General features: G+C 28.2%; 1 protein-coding gene across 2 annotated transcripts in view; it reads left to right on the top strand.

Annotated features, from left to right (window-relative positions):
- Nucleotides 1-14311, top strand: part of Mp (collagen XV/XVIII-type protein multiplexin) — a 971377-nt gene that overhangs the window by 744597 nt on the left and 212469 nt on the right. The window contains exon 1 of one of the 2 annotated variants that reach the window (XM_085959749.1): nucleotides 6543-6624. The exons of the other annotated variant lie outside the window; for it this stretch is intronic. The gene's annotated coding sequence lies outside the window, so the exon portion shown is untranslated. Of the gene's footprint in view, nucleotides 1-6542; nucleotides 6625-14311 lie in introns of those variants that run through there. 2 annotated transcript variants of the gene reach the window in all.

The raw sequence follows: 14311 nt of genomic DNA, 5'->3' as shown, positions 1-14311 counted from the left end.
AAAATTACTCAAATAGAATAATACAAAACTTAAATTCATTAGAATTAAAAATATAAAAATTAAGACTTAATATAACTTACTACTTACTTAACGTAATACATTGTATTGTATTGTGATTTATAACAGTATTTTCGGCAATATCACTATACTAAAAACTTTTCTACTTTACATTTCAATAGTATAAAGTAAAACAAAACTACTCATTCTATATAATTTAATCTTGAATCGGTTCGGTTTCATCCAATCAGAGTGATGTTATCAATAATTGATGTCGAATCATAGTACCTATTGTTTATCGACTCAGTAACTTAGTAATCGGTATGTAATTATTTCAAAATAAGTTATAGCTATGAGATGCCTACTTTTGAAATCTATCTATTCGAAATCTAATAAAAATAATGTAAAGTCAACAAATTCCAGTATGTTAATACGTTTATATTATCTAGACAAATGTAATTGGTTTAAAATAATAATTTATTTCAGTATAATAACTCATTAATAAAATGTTAATTAGTCTAACCATATGCTTTGAAGAATACAAATAGGTAGGTGAGTAATCCAATAGCCGTATTATATCCTATTCAAATAATATAATATTCAAGACTTTGAATTGGGTTTTTCGGGTGGTAGCGTTAGTTAGTAACCCATTTAAGTATATCCTGTCATAGAACCCCCGTCAAAGTCGTTCATCCTACATAATAACGTCAATCCATATCCAAGAAACCAAATTCCATCCGTTTGAGTAAAAAAAAACATATGAATTTACTCTTCATAAAATAAAATATCAAGATGTTTATGTATTAACAGTAAATAAAAATGCAATATAGATATTTCTTTCGACACCAAAATATATTACGTATTTTTGGAACGGATATATTTGTAATTTTGATTTTTCGTTTGTTTATACTCCTTTCAAATGTATGAATCACTCATCTATTGCATATTGTCTTCCTCACATCTCAGTCAGAGCATTTTTATATGTATATTTGCAAATCCTTATATCGATTATATTAGTGTTCATAATTGCACTGAATTCCACAATCCCATATAATTACAGTCCCATAAATGACGATAAACAAAGAATTTTCCTTTCAAACTTCAGTATGATACGGGAAATGGTTTGGAATTCACCTCCAAACGACACCACCGTAAAGATGATTATTTTATAGTTACATCACTATCTCAGTTTTTTTCTGAGCATTCTTGAAGATTTTAAATAGTTAAAAGATTATATAAGAAATAAATTATATTAACAGAAAATATTACTGTGTAAAAATACTAATTTAGTATTAATACAGAAACACAGTTATCTCATAGATGTATTTGAATAAAGAAAATATAATGTAATTATCTGCATATGAGAGCTCTGGAAACAAAAACAGCAATTTACATTTTCGTAAAAATTTTTATGTCAGTTAAAATATTTAATTTTTTTCTTGTAGGTATAATTTGTGAATAAAATATTCTAAATGTTGCATTTGACTTCCCAACATTTTACAAAAATTGACACCACCGTTTTTGTTTCCAGAGTTCCTATAATAATAATATGTATGTGTTGTCAATATTCATATATCGTGACATATTATTACATATTGTATAGGTATGTCATAAATAAAGAATAAAAATATTTATATCCATAAATCTACAGCACTACACTGGTGCTATTTTGCTTAAAACATATACTTAATGGTCCCAGAAAACCATTTAAAGAATTTTTGTCTCATTTAAAGCATATCTCATAAAATTACATAAAGTGCTCAGAGCTTTTTAAATATCTTATTAAAACCCCCCTCCCTACACTCTTATCTCTGGGAACACATAATGTAAGCTGAAAAATTATATAAGTAAGTACATAGGTAGGTACTTGAGTTATGTCGAACACGATTCTAAGTAAGAAAAGATTTATAAGCGGATGACGTTTATCGCTAAAAGAGATTATTTTTCTGTGGAAATTGAAAATTCGTTTTTCACTTTGATTATGTATGTTGATAAATGCTGCGTAGATATAAACTTTTGTGTATATTTAATAAATTACATAATTCAATGAAAGAAATGTTTCGTTGAAAAATCTGTAAATATTTTCTTACTATAATAATTGTATTATTGTTATAATTGGTTTCATTTCCCTATTAACATGAATGTTTTTCTTCTTTATAGAAACCCCATAACTTAGGTTCATAATTAGGACGTTTTGGCCATTTGACTAGTGTGTTGCCATTTTAACAAAATCTGGATTAATATTCAAACCATTTTATGAGAAGATAATACTTTTTTCGATGTCAAAACATAGATTTAACGCCATATGCCAGATGAAAAATTGGCAAGCTAGCAGCTAATTTGAAAAGCTAGTTCTGGAATGAAAATCTCAAAGTTTGCAACGCTGCATCTGGTGGCTTTCTCTCTCGGCATTAAATGGCACGCGGAACATAATATATCAGTAGGAATTTTGTGGTATCTATCTGGTAGAGGGTCTTATTTGTCCTCCTCTCCAGCCTTGGCCTGACCAAATTTCACATGTTTTCATCCTAAAAGAAGAGGATATAAACAAAAAATCTGGGAGAGTCCGGCGAAGGTTTTATGAAAGAGAGTCTGTATCAACTCTGGACCTCACCGATTATGGGATCGTTGTTACATTTTGCTATTTGCCGTATGCTTTTCTTTTACATTTACCATTCATATCTCGTAGGCATATAATATCATATACATTAGGAAGATAAGAGATCGGACCTGACAAATTTTTATCATTTGAGTGCCTACCTAGTTTATAACATAAGTCTAAATGCGTATATCATAATATTCCGACCATTTTCTGGACTGGCACTATGATTTTTATGTATAATATCATCTCATGTAGACGAATCACAAAATAAACTACATATCTTATGTTTTTCATATGAAACTAAAGTGTACGCGTGTCGCGTGGTGCCATTGATTTATTAAGTTATGGAAGTGAGGAGTGAGAGCCACTAAGACTTTTGGAGCTGGCATCATGACTTTTCGTGTAAACTATTATTTCAGGTAAAATGATCTCAAAATAAACTGCGTCTCTTATAATAAATAATATGTATATTATTCGCCTTCACGTAGCACTTGTTAATGCCGTGATTATTGTGGAAAAAATACAATGATTTTATGAATATAAACAAAAAAATATGATGGAGCTATTTTGTATGTATACAAAATAATATATTATATTATAGTGCATTGAACCAGACATGCAGACGATTGGTTCTCAAACAATTGACTGCTGGTGCGTAAACATCGTTAAAAGTCGTCTGCCGTTTTCACATTGAGCATTCACATATGCTGCAAATTATTCAATTGAATAAAAATGAGCATAAAGCATGTTTGCATGCGTATGTATTTATATTGTATACGTACGTGTCGATGCTTTACACATCTGCTATGCAATTTTGTTAAAAATATGTACGCGTTTGAATTTCTGCATATTATGCCGTAGCATAATAAATTTGACCCGCCATTTTGAGCTAAAAATATACTCTTTATATGCATATCGAGACGCATACAAATTTTGAATTGCTTTTAAAACTCATCCAGGCGAACTTGAGGTATGACTGCAATATTTTTTATTTAGTCGATACCTACACGATGAAGATCCTTTTTGGCTCCTACTACAAAATATCTTGGTCTTAAGCTTGTCACTGTCAAGTATGTATGTATGTGGAACTTACTCTTTACTTTAAGCTTCTTTATTTTAACTGTATGACAGTATTTTTCTAACAATTATCCATACACCGAGCGATAAGCCGGTTCATTGTCATTTTATCAGTTTGTTAACACTATTTATCACAATTTTGCAAACTTTTTCTCAGTTATAATTAATAATATACACGTTCAGTTTTATAAATTCATTGATTTTTAAAGAGTTTTTATTCTGATCTTAAAACATAACTCAATCAATCTATTTGATAATCCACTCCTAAAATTATTTAATATCCTGAAATAAATCTTCTTGTACAGTGCTTCTCAAACTTTTCATACCACGGCCTCCGAAATCAGAAAAAAAAATCCAATTCTCCCCTCCCTAATTATTTTAGTTTTTAATGACCAACAGTACTTTATTTACCATTAATTATTATTATATGTACATTTTTATCATGATTTTCTAGATTATGGTGGATCTATTCCTTTTGGTGTCACCAAAAGTTTTCTACAGAAAAGCAAATCATCATGAATTTGGAAATCATACTGATATCTTACAAAAACTATTTACTATGCGTAGTTTGTAAAAGTTTGTAATCAGTAGATTCATAGAATTGTATTGCAAGGAAGTTACTGTTTAATGCGAGATATTAATCACGTTTTTACGATTTTTTTCTTCAAAAACTGAAATATTTTGCGGCTCTCCAGTTTGAGAAGTACTGTGTTCAAAAATGGAAATAAAAAATATTAAAATTAAGAATACATAGGTAAAGACAACGCCAATGTTGTAAACGAGGAGGAGAACAGCTATGGATGTAATGCACTATCCTATTTGATCATGACTATCTGAATTTGTATTTACATTTATTATCTAAATATTTGGGATTTGTTATCGTAGACCATTCCGAGGATGAGCTTATAACCCGAAACGGCTATCAACATTACAAACTCAAATATCGTAGAATTATAAACATAAAACGCTTTTTCAATAATTCATTCCACCCTAGCTTATAATAATATTCCATAGTCGAAATATAAACATACATACTTAATTAGTTGTTTAAATCATCAGCCATCAATTTATTATGACTCGAGAATAGCGATAGAAAAGATGTTATAATTTTATTAGATGCACTGAATATTTTGTTTTTTAAATTATATTTTATTGTTTAATTTGAATTTTTGTTATTTTTTTTTCTAATAATTAATTTAATTTACCTGTAATTTGTGTTCTAAATGTCATATTGTGAACATCTTGAATTAATAATTAATAGTCAAATAAAAAAATATTTCAACTATATGTATGCCAATAATATATTATAAACAATATGTTAAAACAAACGTGTTGTATGTAACTTATACTTTGTCATTAGCTGATATTAGATACTTTTTTGTTTTCTCTCCAATATTTACTAAATTCATTAATACAAAGACTTTCTTGATGTCATCTTTTAAAACAATATTGTGGGAAAAATATTTTGCTTCCAATTATCATAGTCACTGACGTCACCTTATATTTGTTAGGCAAATTAAAATTCAAATAAAGATTTACCTTGATACGATACAAATTCCAATAAATTATAATATAAAGTGTTAGAAATTATATATAAACAAAGAATTGAAATACTATTACATCACTGGTTTATCAATTTATTCTATTAACTATGCATAATTAAAAATGGGACAAAAGATTATTTTTGCAATAATTATTTATCTACCAGGAAAACCAATATATCTTATCTTATATTTTCGTCATTATGAATAATTTTACCATATTGATAATATTTAATAATAACTTTAATCTATGATCATTCTGATTCGGTTTGATAAAAGAATCACTGTGTGTATTATTATTAATTACCTAATTAGGCTGATACTCTCTAAATACCTATATTAATTTATTAATCTTGTCTCACTATTAATTACAAAACTTGATTCTGTATTATTTTGTGGAGAAATGAAAATAAAAAATAAACTACAAAGTATTACTGTATTTAAAAAAACGTTGTGTAAAATTTTATCGTTGGTTAACATAAACTTTGTACCTACTCCACAGAAACATAGTTTAAATATAATCGTACACCTCGAAGCAAAGTAGGAAAATAAATAAATTGTATTTAGATTATTATTAATAATTATTAACTATTCATGAATGTAATAGATTGTTAAAATTGATAAAAAAACATATAAAATAGTTTCATGAAGCTTTATATTTATTTTATATTAATTTATGGCACAATATCATACTAATATTGAAACAATTTTGTTTTATAAACATATTGTTTACATATTTTCGATACCATTTTCGCAGTATTTCAGTTATGTTTTATATACAATTACACACCTTACTAATAAGTACAAGGTTAAACACTATAATTATCGACGTGTAAACCATAGCACAGCTTTACAAATGAATAAGTAAATAATTCTCAACTGTTCGTATTTTTCAATTAATATTCATGCTCATATCGTGAAATCATTCGCCTCTTTTGACATTAATTACTGATTCCCAATGATAAAATATTAAGCACACTAGTCGTCGTATTTTGCTTTTATATACATAATAAATTAAATATGACGAAAATAAAACAATAATTTATTATTTAAAAGTACATATGAGTAATAAATTAATCGAACTATAAATTTAAATGTAATTAATATAAATATACAAATAATTTAATTATAATCCAAACTACAATCAATTTATTTAATATACTTAAATAAATTAAAAGGTGTCGGCCGTGAGTCTCCATTATTCTAATTAAAGGTATATCAATGAGTGAGTGCATGAATCAATTAAAAATCTGGTTTGTATGAACTGGCTCGCCGCATGGGTTCAAGTATCAAACGGGAATATTTAAATTTAGTCTCACATGGCAGAGCGCACGCGTATTACATATATTATGTGTGTGCTTGTCTCACCGAACTGCATTGATACGACCGAAGAATATATCGATACCGGTACTGAAAATACCTTAAAAATAACAGAATTTTAACTATCTTGTTAATAAAGAAATTTGTGACGGTAAAAGAAGCTTGAGAATTCTTTACATTACCTATAAATTAATCGTATATTTACGTTAAATCACATTTTAAAAATTTAAAATATAAAATATATTATTGTTATGTGATTTTAATAGTTTAGTAATTATTATTTGCAAAAGTGTGATATTATTTAAGTGATAGTGCTTAATTTAAGTGAATGTGAAAACAAAATAATCAGTAACTTTGGACAGTAAATCAATGAGCATTACTCAGACTTAATTACAACCAAATTAAACAAAAAACTTAACTGTTTTATAAATACTAATTAGAAATTCTAACAAGATATTGTATTATATTCCAGTATCTATTTCAACCTACATTTCTTAAATTTTAATGGATTCAAGCTCTGTACTATTCCATTTAAGTCGTTTTTTGCGACCCGGGTTTCGCCTTTCAGCATCCTCAGGCGTCGTGTACACTCACCAAAGGTAAACGCACACTGATAACGAACACTCTTAACTCTACCTTATATAGTAAATCAATACAATAAAGTAAGTAAAAACTCCATTACCTACCTATCTAGTCAGAGGTCACAAAAAATACAATAAGCAAATTATGAATGGTTGAAGTATCAGTAAAAAACCTAATTAGTGAAAACCTTATTATATATTATCTTATTTATAGCAATACACTCAATAGCATATTATTATAATAAATCGTCGAAGCCTAATAGATCATTATTCTTTAAAAACAATAAAAATACTACACTCAAGAGGTGTGAATCGTCAATTCTAAGAAAAATAATTAATGGAGTTAACTAATGAGATATTAGTGTTTAATAATACTCTTACATGGTACCTACTTTTATAACATTATTTAAGAAAAAAACTATACATATAAACTCTCTTAATATAATATATATCTATATACCTACACACCTATACATACCTAAATCCTCATCCATACATTCTCATACATACATATATAAATTGTGTGTCAATAACATTGACCATAATATAGTCTCATATGTAAAAAATCATATAGGATATAACATCGGGCTACTAGGAAAGCTAAGTTGATCATTCAATTGAAATTGAGATCATTCAGTTGAAAGGCGAAACCCGGGTCGCCAAAAACGACTTAAAAATAGTACAGAGCTTGAATCCATTAGAATTTAAATTCAAATTTCATCAAGTACCTTTGGTCGATAGTATTAATAGACATTTCTTAAATAAATAACCCTTCAGTCTGTATTAAATATCTTGAACGATGACTCGTGAACAATTCATTTTAAATTGATAGTATCAAAAAATCTATTGATGTACCTACCAATCTTTAAAAATATATTAATACTTACATACTATAGAATAATATATATTTGTAACAAGACATTTTCTTTTGCACCTTGCATACACATATTATTACCTATGTTAAATTTTCTTTTTGACTATATATATAATAATTATATTCATCTTAAACTTCCAATGGCTTTCCCTATATTTCCGTTGTATCAGGTGGGATATATTTTATAAGATTACACCAAAGGTACTTAGTGAATCGTAAAAATATCAGTATCGTATTCAATCAGTTGTTATATAAGATTTCATTGAGATTTTTAATTGTAATCATCTTATTATTATTTCCTTGTTAAGCTTATATGAAAGTCGTCATCAAATTATTCACAACGAACCCCACGTAATCTCGTCGTATTACTCGATTATAATTGAATTGCGGACGCCTACCGCAGGAGTAAAAGAAAGAGAAGGTGTGATACCTCGCGCTTTAAACTAAGGAGTTGTTTTCCTTAGCAATATGTAGTAAAGTCTTTTCACAGTGGGATAATAGTTTTACGATTAGTGCAATGAAAGCCGAAAAAATACCAAAACTTATAAGATTACTTGACTTATAAAGCGTCAGTGTCCTGGGGCACACATAGTATGCTTATTTAAATTGAAGAATTTGCAATGATATAGTGTGGTAGATCAAAATGTCAATTTTGATATTAGATAGTAGATCACAGCCAACTTAATGTTGAACGTGCCTGCTCTAATAGCAAGATACTTGAAATTGTATACACACGCTATGCAATAATTATTGCGGTGTTAAATGATAATGCTTGAAAATTTTGCCCCAGTCAGATGCTCTAAACCTAGGGTTTTTACACAACGTTTTTTCAAAGGACGTTAGTATCTTTAACTACTTATTTTGTTCTAAAATCGTTCGTAAAAGATTTTTCATTGTCACTGTTTGCAGCAAGCTTTATTTTTTTTTCATATTAGTTATATATAGGTATATTAATTTATTAATATACTGTCGTATTACTTTTATTTATATTTTAATTAACAATATCTTATGAAATAGTATGTATTTAAAATATTATTTTATATTATTAGTGAGTATTATGTAGGTACTTATCTACAGACATAATATAATACATATTACATTTGTATGTTTAAGTTATTAGACTTGTAGCTTATAATCCTTTTATTAAGTAATCAGGGCTTTGAACCGTTATTTTTTTTTAGTTTTGGTGTTTGTTCCGGTTCAAGGAAAAATAATATATAATATATCGGTTAACTTCCGGTTTTCAATTTTCGGTTTAGCTCCGAGTGAGTAATTTTTAAGTGTATTTATTTGTATTAAACATTTATTTTCTACCACAATTTTATTTGGCCATATTTTTTATTTGGAGATGCATTAAATGATCGTGAATGATTTCTTTGCGCTTTTAAATATTTTGACACTGAAAGACAACTGAAGTGGGGAGTAAAACTATGTTAGCGCGCGTGTTTGAACATGTACTGAACCAGAAAAATCAGATTTTTGTTCTGATTTTCGGTTTTCAGTTCAGTTCCGGTTTAAAATTCTGTTAATAATAATATTCAGTCATAATAGAAAGATGAATCATTATCACCTGATATAAATTAAAACTTTTATACAAATAATTTAATGTAAAATGTATCGTCATTATTTTAATTTAGTTTTGAAGGGCAAAATCCGTTGTTTGTTACAGATATTTTTCAGTTTATTGTTAATAAATTAATTTGTTTTCCGTAATAACTGACCAGTTTTAACGAAATATTTATTTGTTTTTAGAATTTAATGGTTAAATAAATGAATTACAAAGCAGTGATTCATAGTATACGTCATATTATTTGCGTTTCTTTACGTACAATGAATATTCATTCATAACATGCAATTTTATTTGCATGTTACCAGACTGTCAACGATAAACGAAACCTAACGATAAGAAAACAATAGTAAAGCTATCCACATTCTACATTAACAAAATCACTTGATATATTTTTGTGCGTAGCATTATTAGTATTACCCTTATGCATTTAATATTGTATTATTATTTATTACTATGTACTACGTTTAATTTCAAGTACAGTAGGTAGGTAGATATATTAAAACTTATATCTAATGGTATTTATTTCAAGTTTTTTAAATGCCCAAATTGGTAGCTGCCATTAAATTCATAGAAATTTATTTAAATTTGGAATAGTGACTTTTACAAAATTAAAACCATCATGGAGTGGACACTAAACCTAAAGCCCAATGAATGAATAAAATATCTAAATAATTACGATCTGGCCACCACTATCCTTTTTGATACAACAAGCATTATTTTTCATAAACTTTATCGCAAAGTAAAAGATGATTTTTATTTTGATTTCTTTCCGTTTATGTAGGATTAGTAAAGATTTGTTTTCTCCTTTTGCAGTATTTATTCTGTCAATCAAATAGATAAACTACCACATTTACATACTAAGATATTTTAATTACATTTCATTCGTGCACAATATAGCTATTTTGTTTTGTTTTGTACACCTCTAATAAGGTAAATAAATGTATACGATTGCAAGACTTAAAAATGATGAAGATAAAATAGAGGTCATTTGACTTTAGTATTTCAAACGAAACCTATATAATTGTAATCTAGTCGAATAAGCTAAGATACTTGTATTAACTACTATTCTTATCGATGTATATTATAATATACGGTATTATTCGTAATAATTATCATTATTAAGAAATTGTCTACGTTCAAAAATATTGAAAACCTCCTTTTATAGAGCTGGAGTCCAAACGTTATATGAAAGTGATAGCAAAAAATTACCACTAAGGTCACATGTATACAAACTACGTACCGTAAAACCCCCTAACTTCGCCCGGTTTTTTAACAGAAAGTCGTTTTGCCACCAAAATATCCACCAATATGAAGTCTTATAGATCTTATGAAATGCACAATGATAGTGTTTAATTTTATTTATATTGAAGTAATACCCTTTTCATACTAAATAATACAATAAATCACTATTTTTTACATAGACGAAGTTACGGCACGATTCCCTAACTTCGCCTAATGTGTTTTAGTAGGTACAATAAAAAAATATTGTCTATGGATACTCACGAAATCTATTAAAAAATAGCCTTAAGCAAATTCAGGTCTTATATTAGAGACAATTTGACATATTTTAAAGAAATATCTACGTTGGCGAAGATAGGAATCACTTCAATGACTGTTTCATACAACCTACCAATTTACGCTAGGGCTGCCAAAACCCAAAGCATTATAGTATCATTTTTATGTGTTGATTTACATAGTAAATTTTTAATAAAGGAAATATGAGAAAAATTGTTAACTGGTGATTCAAAGTGATGAATAGTTTTTAGTCTAAAAACAATAAAAATAAAAAAAACACATTTATTTCAAGAAAATCGTTTTTTTGTGACAACCCTAAAGCCAGGGGAAGTGTAGGAACAAGTAGTTCAAAAAACATAGCCTGACATTGCATACTCAAATAATTGATGTTTTATTATAAATATCGGAAATCGCACGTTACATTTGGCAAGCAGAATATATCACTATAGTATATAAAAAATATGAAGAACCTACCTCTACAAGATTCGTAGAAATCAGCAAAAGTTCAGAGGTATTCCGAAAAAATCTCTTCAAACCGGACTCGAAAAAACGGTACTAACACAAACACGGCGAAAATAATGGCGGTTTGAAAATTGTGTGGTGACAGGACGAATATTATCTTTAAAATCGCCTCAGTGACTTAAAGTGGTGCAATAGTAAAAACATGAGTTTTTAGTGTTTAATTGATTTAGGTGAAGTTAGGGACACTTGGCGAAGTTAGGGGGTTTTACGGTATACGGTTCAAGGTTGTCTTTGTTTTTGCATATAACAGTGGCACTAAAATCAAAGAGGGCTTCATCTTAGAAAAAGATTAAAATATCATTGCTTATCATCGTAAACTAGGTATTAAAAATAATATATATGTAAATTTTAATCAATCGCACGATAAACAATTGTAAAAAATATATAAAATAGCCTTTTTAGTATTAGTTATCATTCAAAAGATTGCAATGTTTATGCTATCTCTGATAGATTGCCCATATTATACAAATATTATATGCATGCCTGAAAACTTTATGTGAAATGAATATATTCATTTATTTTAATGACTCTATAAAGATCTAACGCCAGTATGCGCCTATTTTTTATTCACACCGGTGTATTGATATCGAAGTAATATTCAACACGCAATCGATAACATTTATCGATATATTATTTTGAATAAATGTAAGTATTACATTTAAGAATCTGTTAAATTTAAATATTAAAATATCCACCTAAAATGTCAAGAACTAAGCAGTTAATACAAACAAACCGACACATTATTAATGCAATTAGTAATGTTGGAAGACATGCGGTATTGTTGGTAAAAATTTTCATCACAAACATGTCAATTATATTAGTAATAAAAGGATGTCGATTACAGAATAGACAGATAAGCATTAAATAACTGCGACTGAATAAAATATAAATTAAATAAGTAAAGTGAGTACTGTGTATTATATAGTAAATGACCTAGATGATAAAAATTAGGCCATTATTATAATAGTGAGTTTGTATGATTCAGTCATTCTGTGGTGCTAATAATCTTGTTGTATGACAATAATTACTGACTAACGTAACCTTCTACGACTTAATAAAATGAAAAATAGTATAAATAATGTTTCTTTTTATGTATGTAATTTTCTATACACAAGGCGGCTATCGATGGTAGCTCATCATATTTATCTATTGAGGCGGTTAATTTTTAGAATAAGATAACCGTTTAAACTGTCAATGAGTGCTATGTTTTAACAGCCCCTTTCTTGATTTATATCAATAATACAATGCAGTTCCACCATGTATTGACAGTTAACACAATAAAAGTCCCTCTCTTCGCTATGTTATTTTTTTAGAGGAAAATAGACAGTTTTGATAGTTTAGACGGCTAAAACTTTAATATATAAATATGATAAACTAACGCTAATGTTTGATATAGACGATTGTGTATAGAATATACCCACTGAAAGAGTTTCCATGTCAAGACGTATAATATAAGGTTGACACTATCCAGTGGCGCACCCAGGATTTAATATTGGGGGGGCCCAAGGAGGAGAAAGTAAATTAGTCCTATAGGCTCTTTTTTTTCTTCACAGCCTAATTTATCGTTTATCGGTCTTTTGTCTATTGCAGGCCTATTGTCTATTGGAGCCCCCCTACCTACCACTAAGATTAAAGGCAGTGTGAAACACATTAACGTTTTTCAAATTGTGTTTTAGTTCAAATTAAGGGCACTTATACAGTGAATTATTGGCGATTTTTAATACATCTACTTTAATAGCCCAGGCTTTAATAGAATAGGCCAGGGCCCCTTGCCCCCCCCCTGGGTGCGCCACTGACACTATCATTGAAAATGCTTTAAACAGAATACTCATCTTTAATAGAATCCTATTTAAACTAGGCAATATATTTCTGTAAGCATCTTACTGTTGGTTACCATAAATTATAGAATTTATCACACTATTTCGATTGTCATTATCGTAAAATTTATTTCAATAGCGCAGTATAATACACTTCAATTGACAATAATGTAGTAACAGTAACTATTCCATTGTAAGTCTATACAATTCGTATGTGTATGAAGTATCTACAAGTATGAAGGTGGGCGCGAGGTTTTGTTAAAAATACGTACATATTTTATGTCGTCATAATTTCCATTTGAGATAAAGCAAAAGAATACTAAATAATATTTTATATTATTCAAATAAAAATATTACGCCCAGTTGACTATGCTAATCTTGCAGTGAATTTTAAATCGTTATGCCAGTGTCACATTACTGACTCATTCGTATCGCAAACTAAAAAATAAAGTTTTTTAATTATGCCAAGTTCACATCGTATTACTAATTCATACATTTGACATATCGACCTGGCCACCGGCTTGTTTATAAATTGTAATGCCATTGCAGTATAAGTATAAACGATGATTGTTTAAACCATTTTAAAAACCAGAATATATTTTTTGTAAGATTATATAAAAAATATTATATTTTTTTTATTATCTACGATAATAGCTACTATTTTGGTAACACTAAAAGGAATATATTCAAAGAAAAATTATTGTTATTTTTATTTATCTTATACAGTGGCGAATTTAAGAAATTGGCGGCCTGAAGCATTGACTGAATCAAATTCAGTCAATGCCCAATTACCTCCCACTATAAAAAATAAAATAGCAAAAAATACCAATATACATAGTAAAAATATGAATGAACCTACATATTATTAATTCTTTCCACGAATCATACCCTGTAA

This window comes from Rhyacophila brunnea, unplaced genomic scaffold, assembly GCF_057557595.1.
Source record: "Rhyacophila brunnea isolate RB1 unplaced genomic scaffold, BYU_Rbru_1.0 scaffold_9, whole genome shotgun sequence".
NCBI lineage: Eukaryota > Metazoa > Arthropoda > Insecta > Trichoptera > Rhyacophilidae > Rhyacophila > Rhyacophila brunnea.
This window is presented reverse-complemented; position numbering and strand designations above follow the sequence as displayed.